This window comes from Ranitomeya variabilis, chromosome 4 (genome assembly GCF_051348905.1).
Source record: "Ranitomeya variabilis isolate aRanVar5 chromosome 4, aRanVar5.hap1, whole genome shotgun sequence".
Lineage (NCBI taxonomy): Eukaryota > Metazoa > Chordata > Amphibia > Anura > Dendrobatidae > Ranitomeya > Ranitomeya variabilis.
This window is the reverse complement of record NC_135235.1, coordinates 224,500,465-224,523,122: the sequence shown is the minus strand read 5'-3', so window position 1 is coordinate 224,523,122 and position 22,658 is coordinate 224,500,465. Positions and strand designations below refer to the sequence as shown.

Below are 22,658 nucleotides of genomic sequence, written 5' to 3'. Positions count from 1 at the left end.
TTTTATCCCATATTTCACACCTGAGCCCCATTGGCTCCACATTTCGTACATGGAAACCGGTTTTATAGTAACTCGCGCAGTTTAAATGACTGTCAAGTCGGAAAATTCCATAAATATACATAAATTTCCCTGAGACTTGCAGCAAATAAACATCAAAACGGCGTCTCCGAGGCACGACGGAAGGTAAAAAAAACCTCTTTGTATATCTGTGTGTTCGCATTATGTCTGAAAGGCAAGTTCCATATCCAAACATATATCCCTGGCGGGCCTGAGCAGCTGCAATCACATCTCCTATCGCCTCCCCGCATCTCGCATTAGCTTCCTGAGCCACCAAGATAAAGAGTAGATTGTCAGCGACGCTAGGTTCCTCCTCACTAGTTTTCTACTGCAGAACTCGTTGGGGGCTCAGGTATCAAAGTAGACAGAGAAAAAATAATCAGCATCGATTCGGTATTACATTTGGCTAGGAAGCTGAGCTATGGGGAGATGTTTGCTGTGGTCCTCACACATGGAACCACCCCCGCAATTTACCCTTAATGCAATGAAAATAAATCATATTCGTTTTGGAATCCAAATTATGGCCCTCCTAAAACCTAGAAAGTTGAGGGGGAGGTATGTAAGAAGTCTCTATCAAACTGTTCCCTGTAGCTCATCATCTTGGGGCCCAGATTTTTGGAACTATTGATAACAGATGGAGGGAGTTATCAATTAACTTGCTCTAATTTTTAGGTGAAAATTTTGCATACAAAAAAAATTAGGAAATTTTTGCAAAAACGTTTACAAATATTTGCAAAATTTTGTACAAATTGTGCAAGAATATCCATTTTTTGCTTGCTTCGGATAGGTCATCAGTATCAAATGGGTGGAAATCAGACTCCTGGCATCCTCAGTCAGCAATTGTGCCATGATGCTTCTGGTACATCTTGTGGTATACCTGGCACTACCAATTGTGTGGCATTGTGCCCAATCAATGGGACAAGCCTCTTGTTGGATTGTTGTGGACCTGTCAGTCCACTGATAGATGTGCTGGGTCCAACTCTCTGTGCCTAAACTTGTTATTGAATGCCTATCCTCATCATGATATATCATCAATATCAAAGTCCTGAAAAATTCCAGAAATTTTATAGTATTAGATAATGTCTAAATTTTAAATAAGATACATCATACTTGCCAATTTTTCAGGTTGATGAGGATATTGACTCTAGCGGAGCAAAGTGCTTGATGAAAATCTTCATCCCATAATTATGCTCCTTTTTCAGGCCATGGCCAGTATTGACCTCCTTCACACCCCATCCCAGAATGTGTGTTGGGACTGCATCTGGTGATGTCTGCTCAGGCCAGTGTCATAAACAAGAAACCATCCAAAAGATGTCATTTCTGGAAGTTTTCAGAGTCTTTGAAGGCACCGAGGAGATTTGTCATCTCTTCCAGGTGTCCTGGTCATTACTGAAACAGTTGTCAAGTTTGACAGAGTTGACATTAGTTCATACTCTAAATTTGCATGGCTATCAACTCACATGGTTTTTCCAGGAGCCATCAATTTTTTAGGACTACTAACGCTACAGTGGTGCATCTGAAGTGGGACACGCGTCCATAAAGGGTTCAAAGACTTGTGCCTCCCATTGGACCTCATTTCTGGTGCTAGTTTCTACTCCTTCTCTTGGGAAAAGATATTTAAAAAAGAAAGAGAAAGCACCTCCAGATCAAGTAGGTCTGCCACCCACCACCCTCTCATTTCGAGTGACATGTCCTCCTCTTGGGAGTCGAAACTGGAGGAACAAAAAGCGATCGCCTCCAGTTCAAGTAGTTCTGCCTCCCAATGCCCTATTCCCACTCCTATTTCCTCCTCTTGGGAGCAGAAACAGTAGGATGAAAGAGCAAGCACCTCCAAATCTGCTTCCCACTCCTCTCATTTCCGGTACCATGTCCTCCACTTGGGAATTGAAACTGGAGGAAGAAAGAGTTATCACCTCCAGTTCCAGCAGTCCTGCCTCCTAATGCCCTCTTCTGGTGCTATGTCATCCTCTTGGGAGTTGAAACTGATGGAAGAAAGAGTGATCACCTCCAGTTCACACAGTTCTTCCTCCTAATGCCCTCTTCTGGTGCTATGTCCTCCTCTTGGAAGTCGAAACTGGAGGAAGAAAGAGTGATTACCTCCAGTTCATTCAGTTCTGCCTCCTAATGCCGTCTTCTGGTGCTATGTCCTCCTCTTGGGAGTCGAAATTGGAGGAAGAAAGAGTGATCACCTCCAGTTCAAGCAGTTCTGTCTCCTAATGCCGTCTTCTGGTGCTATGTCCTCCTCTTGGGAGTCGAAATTGGAGGAAGAAAGAGTGATCACCTCCAGTTCAAGCAGTTCTGCCTCCTAATGCCGTCTTCTGGTGCTATGTCCTCCTCTTGGAAGTGGAAACTGGGGGAAGAAAAAGCCAGCCACTCTTGACCAAGTAGTTTTGACTTCCACCGTCTCCTTATTTTCTACACTAACTCCTTCTTTTGGAGCCAAATCCTAGTCGATGAAGTAGACAGATTTGCTCCATCAGACATCTCTGTTACATCGATGCATCCACATGTGCTGCAGCTCACATGAATCTGTATGGACAATCCTCGTATCAGCGAGTAGGAGATCTACTCCAGAAGATGAAGGTTGCGATGCCTGGAAGGAACACGATCCCGTTCTCAACTTCCAAACAATGCTCCTGATGCATAAAGTATTTGATATTCGGTGACAGAGCCGAAGAACGATGCGTCCATGAATCTTATCCCTACAAGAAGAGATTTCCTCTGACAGCGACATGAATTAACAGGAGAAAGCTGCCACATCGACTCTACCCATCAAGTGGAGAGAAGTCCCGGTGAGGTCATCTGATGGGAATACATATTTTATAACATTCTGGATTAAAATTACACAAAGCTTTAAAACCGCCCGGAGGGTTGTGGCATTTTTCTTCTAATGTCGTGTGGGGATGAGATACGATGGGAAAACTTACTATGGAGCAGAATGAGGCATGGAGGAGGCTGCAGAAACATGGCGCCTCCTTTGGTTTCTCTGCCATCTTCCATGTTGCTAATTTGAAACTACCTCTATTTGTATCCAATGTCTAAACACTTCCTGTTGTTGAGTAGGAGGGGCCTAAAACAAGTCTGTGCAGCCAAGAGGTAGTGTATTGTATGGCAAATAAGTCTTCCTGAGACCATTTCTGTAGGGTGCACAGGGGGTGCAGTTACACCTGGCCCCTGGAGCCTCTGGGGGACCTTGTAGGATGTCAGTTCACCTGATGTTACTGAGGGCTCCTCTATTCTTTAGCTTCTGTGTCACCATCACGCAGTGATATATACTTTTCACCTGGTGCCAGATAGGAGGCGCTATCTATTTATGATGGAATTATACGTCATAGTTAATAACACAGACAGAAGTGATGAAGCTTCAGGAACCCCCTTTGCCTGAGATTGCATGCTGCAGGGACAAGCTGTAGGAATCCCTCAAACTAATTTTATGGGTCTGATCTGGGGTTTGATAGTGATCTAGGGGTCAGGTTTTGGTTCTGAGGATATGAAAGTCGCAAGATATTAAGCTTTCTCCATATCCATAGGATAAGGGATAACCTACCGATAGGTGGGGCCAAAGTTGGAGGCTTCAGTGATGTGGAACCCAAGAACCGGACATTGCAGAGCTTGGTCTTGAATGGAGCAGAGTTGTGCATAGTATTGGCAGAAATAGCAGTGTGCTGTGCTCCTCGTACTCTCGGTCAAATAGACAACGAATGGAGCAGAGGCACATACGCTCTGGTGGTCAAGTTAACACTGAATAGAGCGGATGTCGAGCATACATGCCTACGCTCTGGTGACCAAACTGACAGTAACTGGAGTAGAGGTTAAGCATGCGCACGTATGCTCTGGTGGTCGAATTAACAGTGAATGGAACACAGGTTGATCATGCGCACCGACATGTGGTGGTTGAACTAATGGTGAATGGAGCAGATGTCGAGCATGCGCACCTATGCTCTTGTGGTCGAATTAACAGTGACTAGAGTAGAGGTCAAGCATGCGCACCTATGCTCAGGTGGTCGAATTAACAGTGACTGGAGCAGAGGTCGAGCATGCGCACCTATGCTCAGGTGGTCGAATTAACAGTGACTGGAGCAGAGGTCGAGCATGCGCACCTATGCTCAGGTGGTCGAATTAACAGTGACTGGAGCAGAGGTCGAGCATGCGCACCTATGCTCAGGTGGTCGAATTAACAGTGACTGGAGCAGAGGTCGAGCATGTGCACCTATGCTAAGGTGGTCAAATTAACAGTGAATGGAACTCAAGCAAGCGCGCCAATTCTCTGGTGGTCGAATTAATAGTGAATGGAGCGTAGGTCGAGCATGCGCACCTAAGCTCTGGTGATCAAATTAACAGAAAAAAGGAGTAGAGGACGAGCATTTGCACCTATACTCTAGTGGTCGAATTAACAGTGAATGGAGCAGAGGTCGAGCATGCGCATTTACATATTGTGGTCCAACTAACAGTGAATATAGTGGAGGTCAAGCATGCACACCTATGCTGTGGTGGTCGAATTAACAGTGAATTGAGCAGAGGTAAAGCATGCACATCGCCACTCCATTCATGACGGAACTAAAGAGTCCTTTTCCCAGGTTTTTAAGCCATAATCTCTGAATCAATGGAGGTCCCAGTAGTTGTAATTCTTAATTATATCTTACTATCTTGGGAATAAACCTTTAAAGAAGGTCTAGTCTAGGGTCTGGAATTAATTAAGGGGATCTCCAGTCTGAGTGTTTTTAAGAAGCCTGGTCTAGAGTATGATATTAACTTAGAGGCTTGGTTTGGGAGATTTGATTCATTATGGGTTCTGTCCAGAATCTGAATATATTTCTAGTGTCTGATGTCTAAAACTAGGGGTTGGATATAAACAAAGGGGTCTTCCTAGGGTATGATATTTATACTGGTGGGGGGTATATATTTAGCCTTGCCCTTCTTATAAGCTATATCCCTTTAAAGGCCATTCCCTACAATTTTCTTAACTGCAAAAAAAGGAGGATCATTGATTGGTTAGCACCCTGGCTTTGCAGCTATGGGGTCCTGGGTTCAAATCCCACCAAAGACGACATCTGCCATGAGTTTGGAAGAAACATAAAAAGACATACTGATGGGGTATTTAGATTGTGAGCTTCAATGGGGACAGTAATAAAAAAGTCTGTAAAGTGCTACGGAATTTTACGATGTTATATAATAAATAAATATTGATAATTAAATACGAGGACAATTAGCGATGTCCACCAGATGGCGTCATATTGATACAATGGAACAACTTCGGAATGTTGCCATCTGACTCTTATTATTTCTATCCACGCAAAGCAATTAAAAGCCTCCCGCAACAATGTATCAACCCCTAGAGCGGCCACTTCCGACACATATTAAAGCTACGCTGCCAAATTTTCAACAAAGAGATGAAGAACACATGAGGGTTAAAACAAACCGTGTTGTGCATTAATCTAGAACCGGAGAGGTTTGGGGCCTTTGGACGTTTATATAGTTTGCTGTGTAATCACACAATCAGCAATCGTTTGTCTTCCCGGAGAATGACCGATGATTTTCTATCCGCTTTTTTTTTTCTGCGTGGCCCCATAAACCAGTCACCCCCACTACCTTCCTCTCCACCGGTTTACTACGTGCTTTCCAGTTATCGCCAGCCGTTATAGCGAGGTATTAATTCCTTCCTCCTGTAAAAAGCGCCATAGATTTCTTTCCAGCGGTGTATAAAAATAATAAAGTTGCGGTGGCTTTTATTAGCCATAATGTCTGCCGCCATAAGGTCTTAATAAAGAGGCGTCGGTATTTATTTCAATGTATTCCACTGTCGAAGGTTCGAAGGGAAGAGATAGTTTGACAGGACGGTTTTGCCGCAAAGGAGACGTGATCAATGTTTCCTCCACTGTCGACGCCGCGCGTATCAAGGATAAGGGGTCACCGGGCCGCGCTCATCTTTTCTCTGTCTTTTTTTTCCCTCAAAACAACATTGATTTCTATGACAAAAGAGCGCAATTTCCGTATGATACTCACTTCTCAATTTTGACACCTGTCCAAGTGTTTCTGCTCCACCAGATGACAAAGAAGCCATTATGAGCGGATGAGGCAGAGAACGCTCCGTCAAGTGTCATCAGCCTCTGAGATGGAAGCGCACGTGCAGTTTTTTGAGCCAAAGCCAGCGTTTTTTTCCCCTTAAAAGTTAATGAATTTCAACCAATAAAACCAAATCCCTTTAATATAAACTAAACTCTAAAAATAAGTCCAAAACTTCATGCAATGTTATGCACAAATGTGCACTAAATTTTGTATTTTTCACCAAGGGCTGTCACGTAAGTAAATCTGACCCATTGTCTGTAACCCATAATATTTCACTAAAAAGCTTGAATATAAAATGGATTACATGAAGAAATAAAGCAAAAGGATAAGATGGCTTTCTTCTGCTACACTTCATAGGCTCGAAAAAAAAAGGCATGGCCTCATAAAAAGGTCATGGAATCTGGCTCCTCTGAAAATGGTGGAGGATGCGGGCAGCGATTCTATAATACGCTTGTATTGCGTGTCATCCCCTCTGGCAGTCAAACTGTTGGGTTGATCTGGTTCATCTGTTGTCCTGTGGGTACATTTGCTGGCATTTGTCTCTAGTCTGACATCTGTCGGGCAAACAGTGGAGGAATAATTGCATTTTGTGTCGTTTGCAGGAGGCTAAGAAGCTGAGATGGTGAAGGAGGAGGAAGAGGAGCAAGAGGAATCTTATGAAGAGAAGAACCACCATAGATTGCTCTGCAGCACATCACCATCTTTACATTTCCATCAAATAGTCTACCCATTATCATCTTCTTTGTTTCTTCCTCTTCTTCACCATGTTACATTTTTCTCCCACATCTTCATCTTTCTCTTCTTTCCACACCATCTTCTATTCCATTACTGCTTCTCTTTTACTTTACAGTTTTCCACATCATCATGACCATCATCTTCGTTTCTTCACATCATCATGACCATCATCTTTGTTTCTTCACATCATCATGACCATCATCTTTGTTTCTTCACATCATCATGGCCATCATCTTTGTTTCTTCACATCATCATGGCCATCATCTTTGTTTCTTCACATCATCATGACCATCATCTTTGTTTCTTCACATCATCATGACCATCATCTTCGTTTCTTCACATCATCATGACCATCATCTTCGTTTCTTCACATCATCATGACCATCATCTTTGTTTCTTCACATCATGACCATCATCTTTGTTTCTTCACATCATGATCATCATCTTCGTTTCTTCACATCATCATGACCATCATCTTCGTTTCTTCACATCATCATGACCATCATCTTCGTTTCTTCACATCATCCTCTTCTTCGCCACATTATATTTTTCTACCTCAATCATCCTCATCGTCTTTTTTTTCTTTTTTGACATCGTCTTTTATTCCTTCACCACTTCTCTTTCACATTATCTTCTTTTATTTTTACAATGATTAGAGGTAAAACAAAATCTCACAAAAATTGGTTTTGAGCAGATTTGCTCCAATCTCCTCCAGCAGATTCAATTCAACCCAAATAGAGTTTAAAGTGCCCCGAAAAGACGTCGATCAAGATCTGAGATCTACCCATACCCCAGGATATAATAAACGGAGGGCTGGCTCAAGAATAATGAAATCTCATACTGACCCGTCCTAGGCCGCCCCCTGTCCTCCACTAGTCCTCTCTGGTCTTCAGATCTTCCGTTGCAGTCTAGCCAACATTCACGGTGGGATATGACGCATGTCGATGACGCATAGATGGCTCCAAAGCCTGGAGAAAGTCCGTGTTGGATCGAGCAGCGAGCCGTGGCAGCAAGATGGGCGAGGATGATTTCATTATTTGTTAACTCATTACTTACCTTCAAAAGAGCTGAGCAAAATAATGTCTGTCTATATGAGAAATCAAGTCACCCCTCCATATTCATCATCATCTTCACCACATCATCTACTTCTTCTTCCCATCTGATTATTTACATCATCTTATATTTCATCTTGTTTTTCGCTCCTCTATAATCATCTTCTATTATTCTTCTCCCTTCATTTTCACTTCCTCAATTTCATATTCTTCCTTTCACTATCTTCTTCTTCCTTCATCATCTTCAAATCTTCACCCTTTTCTTCTTCCTTCATCTTCATCACTTCCTCAACTTCTTATTCTTCCTTTGGCTATCTTCTTCAAGTCTTCACCCTTTTCTTCTTCGTCTTCCTTCATCTCAGGGCCGGACTGGGACTAAAATTCAGCCCTGGCATTTGAAGTCACACAGGCCCACTTGTCACATGGTGACTGTATAATATCTTTGTACACTTGTAGGCTTACAAGAAGTGAGGGGAGTGTAACACGACTATATAACATATAATTACAGCTGTATCCAGCATTACAGCTCAGCCCCCATAGAATGTAATACAGCCAGCCCCCATAGAATGTAATGCTGCACAGCCCCCATAGAATGTAATGCAGCACAGCCCCCATAGAATGTAATGCAGCACAGCCCCATAGAATATAATGCAGCACAGCCCCCATAGAATGTAATGCAGCACAGCCCCATAGACTATAATACAGCACAGCCCCCATAGAACGGAATGCAGCACAGCCCCATAGAATATAATGCAGCACAGCCCCATAGAATATAATGCAGCACAGGCCCATCTATATCTATATATATAATTGTCTAAGGGTTTTTCCGTCTGTCTGTCTGTCTGTCTGTCTGTCTGTCTGTCCTGGAAATCCCGCGTCTCTGATTGGTCGAGGCCGCCAGGCCTCAACCAATCAGCGACGGGCACAGTATCGACGTAGATGTCATAATGGTTGCCATGGCGACGATGATCTCATAAAGGTTGCCTCGACCAATCAGCGACGGGCACAGTCTGTCACGAATTCTGGAATCATCATGGTCCATATACTACGGGGACATGCATATTCTAGAATACCCGATGCGTTAGAATCGGGCCACAATCTAGTCTATCTATATATATAATTGTCTAAGGGTTTTTCCGTCTGTCTGTCTGTCTGTCTGTCTTTCTGTCTGTCTGTCTGTCTGTCTGTCTGTCTGTCCTGGAAATCCCGCATCTCTGATTGGTCGAGGCAGCCAGGCCTCGACCAATCAGAGACAGGCACAGCATGGCGACGATGATGTCATAATGGAAATCCCACGTCTCTGATTGGTCGAGGCCGCCAGGCCTCGACCAATCAGCGAAGGGCACAGTATCGACGTAGATGTCATAATGGTTGCCATGGCGACGATGATGTCATAAAGGTTGCCTCGACCAATCAGCGACGGGCACAGTCTGCCGCGAATTCTGGAATCATCATTGTCCATATACTACGGGGACATGCATATTCTAGAATACCCGATGCGTTAGAATCGGGCCACAGTCTAGTAGAATATAATGCAGCACAGGCCCATAGAACGGAATGCAGCACAGGCCCATAGAATATAATGCAGCACAGGCCCATAGAATGGAATGCAGCACAGGCCCATAGAATATAATGCAGCACAGGCCCATAGAATATAATGCAGCACAGGCCCATAGAATATAATGCAGCACAGGCCCATAGAATGGAATGCAGCACAGGCCCATAGAATATAATGCAGCACAGCCCCATAGAATATAATGCAGCACAGGCCCATAGAATATAATGCAGCACAGGCCCATAGAATATAATGCAGCACAGCCCCATAGAATATAATGCAGCACAGCCCCATAGAATATAATGCAGCACAGCCCCATAGAATATAATGCAGCACAGGCCCATAGAATATAATGCAGCACAGCCCCATAGAATATAATGCAGCAGAGGCCCATAGAATATAATGCAGCACAGGCCCATAGAATATAATGCAGCACAGGCCCATAGAATGGAATGCAGCACAGCCCCATAGAATATAATAGATAAACCTTATAGAGAGGGCACTACAAATAAGTGCTCAGCCATCAAAATACATAATAAACCGAAAAAAAGATGGACTCCAAAGCTAAAAATTACAGTTTATTAAAGAACCATTAAAACATTACAAGATACAAATAAGGTATATAGTAAGGCAAAAAATAAAAGTAGAAAGGCAACACTAGTGCCGCATACATATATATCCTGCTCTAACGATGAAAAAAGAAGGGAAATATGCCATAGCACAATGCACGATAGATATTTTGATGATATTCCAGTGACTCACAATCAATAACCTGTCAAATAATGAAGTAAAAATACACATATAATAGGTAGATATAAAAGACAAGGTATGTGAGTCAAAAGAAAAAATATATTAATTAAAGTGCCTAGTGCAAATAAATTATGGCAGAAAAACCCAATGTGTGACACCTGATTGTAATGAAGGTATACAACTATTATAGCAGCAATAAGGTGCTAGTTCACACTAAGAAAGCAGGTACAGGGGGACAAAAGGTGTGCGTGTGAGTCACAAAAGATAATAAGTAAATAAATAAATAAATAGAGTGACTCATGCAAGTCTTAAAAGACGAGTCATAGTGTCCGTGTGCAAGTTATAATGGGAAAAGATCCCCAGCACATACATTAATCAGACCATAGTATACTTACAAATAAGAAGGTATATGCACACGTAGAATCACACCCTGTAATCGTATGTGGAAAAGAGGAGCCCCGACGCGCGTTTCGCATATATTGCTTCCTCGGGGGGCGCCCCCCGAGGAAGCAATATATGCGAAACGCGCGTCGGGGCTCCTCTTTTCCACATACGATTACAGGGTGTGATTCTACGTGTGCATATACCTTCTTATTTGTAAGTATACTATGGTCTGATTAATGTATGTGCTGGGGATCTTTTCCCATTATAACTTGCACACGGACACTATGACTCGTCTTTTAAGACTTGCATGAGTCACTCTATTTATTTATTTATTTACTTATTATCTTTTGTGACTCACACGCACACCTTTTGTCCCCCTGTACCTGCTTTCTTAGTGTGAACTAGCACCTTATTGCTGCTATAATAGTTGTATACCTTCATTACAATCAGGTGTCACACATTGGGTTTTTCTGCCATAATTTATTTGCACTAGGCACTTTAATTAATATATTTTTTCTTTTGACTCACATACCTTGTCTTTTATATCTACCTATTATATGTGTATTTTTACTTCATTATTTGACAGGTTATTGATTGTGAGTCACTGGAATATCATCAAAATATCTATCGTGCATTGTGCTATGGCATATTTCCCTTCTTTTTTCATCAGAGGCCCATAGAATATAATGCAGCCAGCCCCATAGAATATAATGCAGCAGAGGCCCATAGAATGGAATGCAGCCAGCCCCATAGAATATAATGCAGCAGAGGCCCATAGAATGGAATGCAGCCAGCCCCATAGAATATAATGCAGCAGAGGCCCATAGAATATAATGCAGCAGAGGCCCATAGAATGGAATGCAGCCAGCCCCATAGAATATAATGCAGCACAGCCCCATAGAATGGAATGCAGCACAGCCCCCATAGAATGGAATGCAGCACAGCCCCCATAGAATGGAATGCAGCACAGCACCCCCCCCCCAATAGCTCCACAATCCAGTCATCACTCATTGATTAAAAAAAAACAAAAAACACTACTCACCTTTCCTCCTGCCCCGCGCTGCTCCGGGCTCCGGTCTCAGCAGTCGCAGTCTGCCCGCCCGGACACACAGCAGGTGCGCGATGATATGACGTCATCGCGCACTCGCAGTGTCAGCGGCAGGCAGAGCGGGGAATGATGGGAGAGGAAGCGTCAGCAGACGCTCTCTCCTCCATCATTGCATTCAACTGTACCGGCGTCTATGACGCCGGTATAGTTGAATGCGGGGCCGGGAGTGCGCCGACAGCGGGGAGAGTGTGCCGACAGCGGCACACTCGAGCGGCCCACTACTGCCACCGGCCCTTCTGGCATTTGCCAGAACTGCCCGATGGCCAGTCCGGCCCTGCTTCATCTTCATCACTTCCTCAACTTCTTATTCTTCCTTTGGCTATCATCTTCAAATCTTCACCCTTTTCTTCTTCTTCCTTCATCTTCTTCACTTTCTCAACTCCTTATTCTTCCTCCTTCAATATATTCTTCAAATCTTCATTCATACCTTCTTCTTCCTTCATCATCATCATCATCTTCTTCACTTCCTTTTTAACTTCTCAACTTTTTATTCCTCCTCTCATCATATTCCACCTACATCTTCCAACATCCTAAAATCTTCTTCCTTCACCATCTTTTTCTAATCTTCACCCCTATCTCTTCTCTATGGCCTTGGGCTCTGCGACTGTCCAGTGGACCCTATTGTCTACATCTTATGTTCACACGTTGCCTTATTATTTTTTTTCAGCAAGCAAATCCTGCTTTCTCCGCAGTAAAGAAGCTGCTTATAAAAACATTTCCGCTTCCTTTTTTGGTGTTTTTTTTGGGGACTCACATTATACGTGTGCTTTGTCTATGGTACATGTTTAATAAAGTGAGTTTTATTCAGCAAAAATGCAACAAAAAATTTTTTTTGCACTTTTTCATTGTTTTCCACAGACAGAAAAGGGCTCTTGTCTATTTCCAGGGATTGGTGTTACCGGTCAGGTCCAGCAGGAGGCACACTGTGAATATCCAGAGATATGCATAATATTATAATAAACGGGATATAGCAGAGCTCGGCTTGTCGCTTGCCGCGGAGTTGACTCTGCTACATCTGGAGCAAAAAAACCCCAACAAATAAATAAAATAAAAAAAGCGCATTTACTGGCGGAAAGGTTAATCTTCCCCTTGCACCGCGCGGTGGATTTGCAGCCGCATGTGTTCAGCCTTTAATTCCCTTGTTTCTGCTGCTTTCCAATCTGCTAAGCAGTCCTGCCACATCACAATGGAGCCACAAGCCTCCTCCGACGGCCGCGAGCTGCTATTCTCTGTGTCCCCGCGCTCAGCCCGCTCCCCGCGCTCAGCCCGCTGCTTTGTGACTATCCGCCGCAGTCCGTCAGGGATATTTTTAGCCGCTCGGGCTATTTCTATAATGGAGACAGAAAGTTCTACTGAATTGACCACAGGCAAATTCCTGGCACTGAAAGGTCCCTGACATTATTCTCAGACTTTGGCGCGGCCAGAGGGGGGCATTTATTTATTTTTCGGTAACAAAACATGAGTCTATTGAACAGATATAAGGCCACAGGGTCGGACCAGACCACACACCGCCTCTCTATATATAACCCCGTTCATCGATGACGTGATAATCCAACGTACAAAACAAGTGCACTATATGGCGATATTAATAATGCACTGGGGCGTAAAGGAAATCTGGCCCCTCAATATTACAGATGTCCTATCAGAGCTGATCCAGTGAGCACAATGGTAACTAATTAATAGCGCCACACAGTGCCAATAATGAGAACGCAACCTATGAGTCTCTACTACTAGATTCTGGGGACAAATGAGGCTTCTGTCCTGAGCTTCTTATATTTTGTAGATTCCTGTGCTGTCATATTTAGGCATTGGACGGTATTATTAATTTGTACTACATGGAAGTATTTTTTTTAGGCACAGCATGGCAGATTTCTGGCAGAAATTCTCAAAATTTCTTTCAAGTCAGAAAAGCACTGGATTTGTTTTGCTTGAGAATCTCCAGAAAGCCTCAAAAAGTTGGCAGAAGTATTAAGTCGCTTCTATGATTTTTGGTACTTTAAGGCAAGAAAATAAAAAGGTGCTACACAGCTGTCCCTTGTCTGAGCTCAGCCCCGTACACGCCGGTCCACTAAACTTTCTTGTGCTCCATGTTTGGCTTTGCAAGAATCCCAGCGTCCCGCCTTGTGTTGAACTTCCTAGGTCTATATAAGACCTCACAAGAAACATACCTGAGTCTTGGTATTAAGGTTGTTGGTTTGTACACAATTACCTGTCTGCAGCCTCCAGGAAGTCTCTCGTCTGCCTGCGGCCCCCAAGAAGTCTCTTGTCTGCTTGCGAACTCCAGGAAGTCTCTCGTCTGCCTGTAGCCTTAAGTACTTATCTCATCTGCCTGCGGCCTCCAGGATGTCTCTCATCTACCTGTGGCCTCCAGGATGTCTCTCATCTGCCTGCGGCCTCCAGGACATCTCTCGTCTGCTTGCGACCTCCAGGAAGTCTCTCGTCTGCCTGTAGCCTCAAGTACTTATCTCTTCTGCCTGTGGCCTCCAGGACATCTCTCATCTGACTGCGGCCTCTAGGACGTCTGTCATCTGCCTGCGGCCTCCAGGACATCTCTTGTCTGCTTGCGACCTCCAGGAAGTCTCGTCTGCCTGTAGCCTCAAGTACTTATCTCATCTGCCTGCGGCCTCCAGGATGTCTCTCATCTGCCTGCGGCTTCCAGGACATCTCTCGTCTGTCTGCGGCCTCCAGGAAGTCTTTCGTCTGCCTGCAGTCTCCAGGAAGTCTCTCGTCTTCCTGCGGCTTCCAGTGCCACTGCAATTGTCTGTGGTCTTTATGAAGTATCTAGTCTGCCCATGACTTCTATTTGTTCCCCGTCTGGGGCCCCCATGATGTATCCTGACTGTCTACGGCCCACAGGAACTCTGCTACCTATCTGCTGCACCTCAGAAGTCTCCGATCTGCCTGCAACTTCCCTTTTGCTACTTGTTCCTGGTCTTCCAGAACCTATACTACCTCTCTAAGGTCTCTAGAATATTTCCTGCCGAGGCTTCCAGAACCTCTCTAAACTGACTATTGGGACACGATGTGAAGTTAATACTCAGTCGCTGTATGATGGATTTATTTGAGATTTATATGGTAAAAAAAAGTGTAGAAATAGAATCTGGGCAATTGTGGCTGTAGACCGAGCCCCGGACGCCATCCTCGCCACCGTCTGTAAATTGCAGTGCATCTTCTAATCAGATTCTGTACACTTGGCGTGATGAAGGCTGTGGCGCTCGCGGGGCACGGAGACGGTATGTGACTTGCTTCGATGCACCAAGTCAGCAGCAAACCGTCCCTGGAAACTGGTAAATTGTTGCCAATGATGTTTTTCATTAAGAGCGAAGAGCAGATAATAAATGTGACGAAGTTAATTAAAGAGAAGTTACTTTACAGTAAATACGAGCATACATTATATCCTATATATTTATGTGCTGCAGATGGCGGCCAGGCCCGTCCAAAGCACTGCTTAACGCCAGCCATTATTAACCCTTTGCCAAAATCTGCTGTAGGTGACGACTATATTTAACCCATTATACTCCTGTTATTTGCTGACAGCGACATTTAAAGGGCAAGCGCCTTTTAAATTTTTTTCCTTCATAAATCAATAGTATGCATGAAAATACAAAACGTTGTAATATACTTTATTAAGGAAGTCCACTTATATCTCTTCCTTATTTGTTCTCAAAATTTTCAATTCTTTAGGTAAAATCAGTGAATACGACTTTCCCATTACTGAGATAGGAGAGGACAGTTGGTGCTCATAAAGTTCTACGGAACTTGCAGCGGAATGTCTGTGTCCGCCTCTAGCTCCTCCCCTTTCCATAGAACTTTAGAAGCACCAACCGTCGTCTATCTCAGGAACGGAAAATATGTCTTCACTGAAAACAGATTTTACTCTTGAATGGAGAATGACAAATGCGGATTTCTCTGATATGATATATTGTAAAGTTGTTTATTTTCATGTGCACTATGGATTTATGAAATGTAAATTAAAACGACGGTTACTCTTTAAGTAATTACATCGGGGGGGCGTGTGGACCCCTTCAGTCGTCCATCACTTTCCCCTCCATATGAAGCAATCTCGGCTTCCCAGGAGGTTGTACATTTGATAAAATACATTAATATTGCATCATATTAAGTTTAGGAATTGCAATTTAGTTCTTTATGGGAACTAAAAGGAAATGTAAAACACAGTTAAAAAAAATAACATTAAAAAACTCTAAAATTTCACATCATCACCCTCTTCCCATTCCTTAAATTAAAAAAAAATAGTCTGATATACAATCATGGCTGCAAGTCTTGGCACCCTTGAAATTGCTCCAGAAAATGAAGTATTTCTCCCAGAACATTATTACTATTCCCCATGTTTTGTTATACACATGTTTATCTCCTTTGTGTGTATTGGAACAACACGAAAAACAGAGAAAAAAAAGGCGTGATTGGACATAATTGCACATGAAACCCCCCAAAATGGACCGGACATAATAGTTGGCACCCTGCTTAATATTTGATTGCACCCTCTGGAATAAATAACTGCAGAAGCTTCCTATAACCATCACCAAGCTTCTCACACCTCTGGAATTTTGGTGGACTACAGGTCTCTCATATTTGGAAGGCGCCTTCTCCCAACAGTAATTGTAAGATCCCTCCACGTGTGATAAATGGGATTTAGACCCGGACTCATTGCTGCCACTTCAGAACCCTCCAGCGTTTTGTTTCAATCCATTTCTGGAGGCTTCTTGAATTATATTTGGGGTCAGTGTCCTGCTGGAAGACCGATGACCTAGGACACAAACCCAGCTTTCTGACACCGGACACTGCATTGTGACCCATAATCCACTGACAATCTGCAGATTTCTTGATGACTTGAACACAGTCAAGGCACCCAGTGCCAGAGGCAACAAAACAACCCCAAAACATCTTTGAACCTCCACCATATTTTACTGTAGGTAATGTGTTCTTTTCCTTGTAGGCTGCATTCTGTTTTCCATAAACAGTAGAACTATGTTATACCAAAAAGCTCTATCTTGGTCTCATCTGTCCACAAGACACTTTCCCAGAAGGAATTTGGCTTGCTCACGTCCATTTGGTAAGCTGCAGTCTTGCTTTTTTATGTTTCTGTGTCAGCAGTGGGGTCCTCCAGAGTCTCCTGCCAGAGTGTTTGTAATGTCGGAGTCCCTACATACTTCCTCTACCCAATCTCGGCAGGGGCACCATTATGCTCCCCGCCTCGGCTGCCCAGCCATAACCTCTGCTCTGGCTCCTGCATCCCAGGGCCTACACAGGCCACGCATGTCTCCTGGCAGCATGCTTGGGGCGTGTCCGCTCCCTGACACTTAGAGAGCCAGTGCATGCACACCTGATGTGTCAATAGCTGGGAGGCACTTAGTACTTAAGGCACCTTTTCCTGTTGGAGGGTGCCTGAGGAACTTTAGTACATTGCCAGTTTCTACGTCCTTTCTATTTATTAGGTCCTTAAGTCTGTCCTGCCTTAAAGGGAACCTGTCACCCCCAAAATCGCGGGTGAGGTAAGCCCACCAGCATCAGGGGCTTATCTATTCTGTTCTGGAATGCTGTAGATAAGCCCCCGATGTATCCTAAAAGATGAGAAAAAGACGTTAGGTTACAACTGCGATCCGGGGCCGGCGCCTTCCATCTTCATCAGATGACGTCCTCTTCTGGTCTTCACGCAGCGGCTCCAGTGCAGGCGTACTTTGTCTGCCCTGTTGAGGGTAGAGCAAAGTACTGCAGTGCGCAGGTGCTGGGCCTCTCTAACCTTTCCTGGTGCCTGCGCACTGCAGTACTTTGCTCTGCCCTCAACAGGACAGACAAAGTACGCCTGCACCGGAGCCGCTGCGTGAAGACCAGAAGAGGACATCATCTGATGAAGATGGGAGGCCCCGGACCGGACCGTGACGCCCATAGGACCGGACCGCAGCGGGACCGCCCCTGGGTGAGTATAATCTAACCTCTTTTTCTCATCTTTTAGGATACATCGGGGGCTTATCTACAGCATTACAGAATGCTGTAGATAAGCCCCTGATGCCAGTGGGCTTACCTCACCCGCGATTTTGGGGGTGACAGGTTCCCTTTAACCTGTACCTGTTCCTGTATCTGACCTGCCAGTACCTAGTCCCTAGCTTGATACTGCGTAGTCAGGTCTTGTCCTGTATCTAGAAAGCAACACTGTCTACACCTGCACCAGTATCCAATTAGGGTATCCTTGAGGTCAGCTGCTACACTTCCGGACACTGCCCTGGATTGGTACCTGGCAGCTACCTGTAGCTCAAACCTGACCTAAACATCAGCGACTCTAATGAAAACCATGTAGCAGCAGAGTTACGCCCCTCCAGGATAAGACCAGCCCGTAGGGCAGTTGGTCCATGATCCGACAGCATTTGATTTCATTCAAATGTGGACAGACAGTTTGCACTGACACTGGGGTTGGGGCTACTTATCCACCATTCGGACTATCCTGCGTTATAACCTTTCATCAATTTTTCTTTGCCGTCCACGTCCGAAGAGATTAGCTACAGTTCCATGAGCTGTAAACATCTTGATTATGTTGTGCACCGTGGACAAAGGAACGTCAAGATCTCTGGAGATGGACTTGTAACATTGAGATTGCTGATTCTTTTCAGCAATTCTCGTTCTCAAGTCCTCAGACAGTTCTCTTCTCCTTTTTCTGTTCCCCATGCTTAGTGTGGCACACATAGAAACACAATGCAAAGATTGAGTCAACTTCTCCCCTTTTTATCTGGATTCAGGTGCGATTTTCATATTGCCCACACCTGTTACTTGCCACAGGTGAGCATCACATGCTTGAAATAAAGTTGCTTACCCACAATTATGGAAACATGCCAACAATTTTGTAATACTTCATTTTCTGGAACAATTACAAGGGTGCCAACACTTTTGACCATGGCTGTATATACATATATATATATGTATATATATATATATATATATATATATATATATATATATATATATACATATATATATATATATATATATATATATATATATATATATATACACACACGCACAGTATATATATTTTATTTAACGGCTGAAATAAAAAAAATTGAGTTTTTTCTCTACTTTCCCCCCCTTTTTTTCGACACATTACATAGCAAAGTGAATGGTGTCGTTCCAAGCTACAACTCGTCCTACGAAAAACAATCCTTCAAAAAAAAAAAATTAGGGCTCTTGGAAGTAAAAAAGAATGCGCAAAACTTGGAAAAAATTTCAGGAAGTGATCACTGGGCGTCACTTTAGCTTTTTGCACCTTAGCGTTACTTGGATTCAATGACTGGACGGATTGTAGACAGTTTGCAGCGTTCTCAGCACATCCCTGATTTACGGATAATTTTCCATTTGTGATATTATGTGACGGGATGATATAATAGCCGCCATTTGTTACACTTGTGCTCAGTTTTATTATGGACCCATTTAACATCATAAACCATTTTTTTCCCCCAAGGACGTGCCCATCAAACAGCGCGGAGTGAAAAAGTGGAAAACGCTGAGAATCCAGAAAAGTATCGGGAGGATTATTGCATCTAATGGATGAAGTGGTGTAATATCAGTCTGGGTCTAATGCATCCACCGCTCCAGCAAATGCACCGCCGCAATAACTCACAGCTTAAATCTCCATAAAATGCGAGGTTTAGACTTTACGGTGCTCATCTTTTCCCGATTAGGAGGTATATTATGTCACTTACTCCACTCACATCCAAAGAGGAATATTTGTACTGAGCGCTACTTGGGATTTTTCTATGGATAATCTGAACTCTCTATGCGGCGTACTGCCATCCGAGCGCTCACAACGCACCGGTAAGAGAAAATACAGGAACATTTTCAACACAGCTTTGGATGTGACTAGAGTACGGAGAATCTAATTTTGTATGATTCTCATGTGAAAATTTTAAAGGTGGCAAAATTGGACTTCAAAAAGTGAAGTACTCCTTTAAAGAAGTAGCAACAATTAAAAGAACATGGTGGATTAAAAAAAAAAAAAAAGAATAAAATCAAAGAAGTAAAAATACAAAAAAAAGAACCAAAGAAGGAAAAATACAAAAAAAGAACCAAAAAAGGAAAAATGCAAAAATAAATAAAAGAACCAAAGAAGGAAAAATACAAAATAAATAAAAAAAAAAACCAAAGAAGGAATAATACAAAATAAATAAAAAAAAAAACAAAGAAGGAAAATGCAAAAATAAAATAAAAGAACCAAAGAAGAAAAAATACAAAAATAAAAAAAGAACCAAAGAAGGAAAAATACAATCAGTAAAACAAAGAAATCAACAAATAAGAGAAGCGCCCTCCCCATATCCAAAATACAAAAATAAAATAAGATAACCAAAGAAGGAAAAATACAAATATAAACAAAAAAAGAACCAAAGAAGGAAAAATACAAAATAAATAAAAAAAGAACCAAAGAGAAAAAATACAAAAATAAAAGAACCAAAAATAAACAAAAAAGAACCAAAAACCAAAAAAATACAGAAATAAACAGAAAAAGAACCAAAAAAGGAAAACACAAACAAACAATCACTAAAACAAAAAAACAACAACAAAAAAGCAGCGCCCTACCCATATCCTCAGGTTATGCACGATATTGCTGATCAGTCCCACTGACTTCAATGATGTCGAGCAGCAGTACTAGACACAGCCTGAGGTCAGGGATGGTGCTATTTCTGAAAAATAGCAGCCATGTTTTTAGAATACCGTACAATCCCCTTAAAAGGGTCGGTCGTCTCTGATAGTTTTTAGTAAATAATTGTATTCTCCAAATTCTTGGAACCCTTCGTTGGTGGCATTCCTCTGTTACTCTCCTTGGAAATGTATTAATAATTTGGCTACTGGAAGTCACCAGTTGGGGGCGAGTAATTGCAGAGTCTGACATTGACCAATCAGTGCTGACTTTGACAAGGAGAAGGGTAACACTCAGTTATTGGTTCCATTTCCTGGAGGAGCAACAGAGGAACATCCCAGCGTAGAACCCCTAGGAAAGACTTATTAACAGGAGATATCTCCATGAGCTTCATTATCTTAATTTCCTTCACCCCCAACTAAAACAGAGCGCGCTGACATCAGCCGTCAATATACGCTCCCATCCGACTAATCAGTCACTTGTTCGTTATCCTTCTGCCCCTCCCCCCTGAATTCTCCATAACGGGTAATGATGAATCCAATTAATTAGAATTAAATGTGGAGGAAACATTGACAGGAGAGGTCAGTGACTACTGATAATGTATCAACCATAATCAAAGTTTGAAAAACTTGGAAGTTCCGCGATCAATGCTGCCAGGTTCAAGCTGCCTGCAGCGCTCCCGCAGGGAAGATGAGGTATTACACCGCTCTAAAAAAATGAATGGACATTTATTTTAGGTTACTCTATTCATTTCCAAAGTCTCTCTTTTTTTTTTTTTTAAGAGATTGATCTGTAAGCAACAGAATTATGACTGCAGCTTTATATGTGACTAGAGCATAAGCAATGTGGCAATATTGAGAATCTTGGCAATTTTTCATTCATTTCTTTTTTTTCCTGTCTCATCACAATGTCGGGTCAATAGGAAGAGTTGACGTCGTCTTTTGTATCCAAACAAACACAATCCCATTATGTTACGGCCACAGCTGCGACGTCGAAATCCGGAAACGAGTTAAAACAACAAACTGAAAAAAAAAACAAAAAAAAAAACAGAGCGTCTGTATAAAAGACGGGTGGGTGGTGACCCCGCAGCTGTTCTCATCGGTGGGCATTACTGCTATTGTTGTTGGATGGAAGCAAAATCACAATATTCATTCACGCCAAGGACAATGGTAAGAGCGAAGATTTTGTAAAAATGATCCCCAAAAAATGCTGAAATGACAAAAATCACACGAACATTCCATAAGTGATGGATACAAATGGCGCAGAATGGACCCAAGTCAACGCCGTCCATTGAGGTCCATCATGAAGTCCATCATGACCATACATGGTACCAACCTTTGGTCACAGTAGCCACCATGGTCTAATGCCAAGTACACCTCCAGGCCACTGGGTGGCGCTAAATAGGCAATTTTTTTTAATTTGCTACATTCAATTATGTGGTGTTGGACATGAATGTCCAAGGAACCTGTACGAAATCTACTGTGAAAGATTAGCTTAGATATCTCCTGGGTGCAGAGGTGACCATTGTACATGGACTATAAAGCCATACTGGTGTAGAAGAGGAAACCAGTATGGCATATGGTTGAAGCGATGGCCGGGGGACCACCACGGTGCAGGAAGACTACTGTACACAAGATGAGGTGCAAACAACAAAGGGTAGATTTATTGGAAGGCAAGGAACAAAGTGAATGAGGAAGATGCAAACAGGGGTATACAATGGTAAAAGACAATTTACAAGAGTTATAAACGTTATCTTTCCCGTAAAATAGCATGGTGCTCCAGCTATTACAGACGCAAAATATGTCTACCAGCAAATGTAAACAATAAACGAGTGATGATGATACTACTCTACGTATAACCTCCCTGGCCTTTACTAAGCAGGCCACACGGCTCCCGGGTACTGACTATTGAAGCCTACACTAGGCCCTAACAGGTGCACCAAACAAGAACAGACTCACGGTGATGTTGGAGAATCGGCTTCAGTCCCAGGGGGGCCCCCAGCAGTCTAATATGGTGGTGCGCACGGCTTTCTGTCAGCTCTGTGAAGCGTGGTCTTCTCCTTGCTTCTGGATCCTAGGGATGCTCCTGGTAACTGTGAATCCCTTTCTCTGTATCTTCGTGGCTCTCTCTCAGGACACAGTTCTTCTCTCTTTCAGCTATTAGCACAAAAAGTCCTCTCTGCAGCAGCCTCAGTTCACACACGCTGCTTCAGCTCCACACCTGCACTCTGCCAGACTAGTTCATCACACCGACTATTGCAGGGGAGAAGCAGAACATTCCATCACGCCAGACAAGGGGGTGCAGCCTCTT

At 43.1% G+C, this 22,658-nt stretch overlaps 1 protein-coding gene and 1 long non-coding RNA gene across 2 annotated transcripts in view; one reads left to right on the top strand and one right to left on the bottom strand.

Moving 5' to 3' along the window:
* Window positions 1–8,605, top strand: part of LOC143770449 (uncharacterized) — an 81,860-nt gene extending 73,255 nt beyond the window's left edge. The window contains exon 3 of the long non-coding RNA XR_013214633.1: window positions 6,726–8,605. This is a non-coding gene — a long non-coding RNA (uncharacterized LOC143770449). The remainder of the gene's footprint in view (window positions 1–6,725) is intronic.
* Window positions 1–22,658, bottom strand: part of IGLON5 (IgLON family member 5) — a 428,215-nt gene that overhangs the window by 104,982 nt on the left and 300,575 nt on the right. The window lies entirely within an intron of this gene.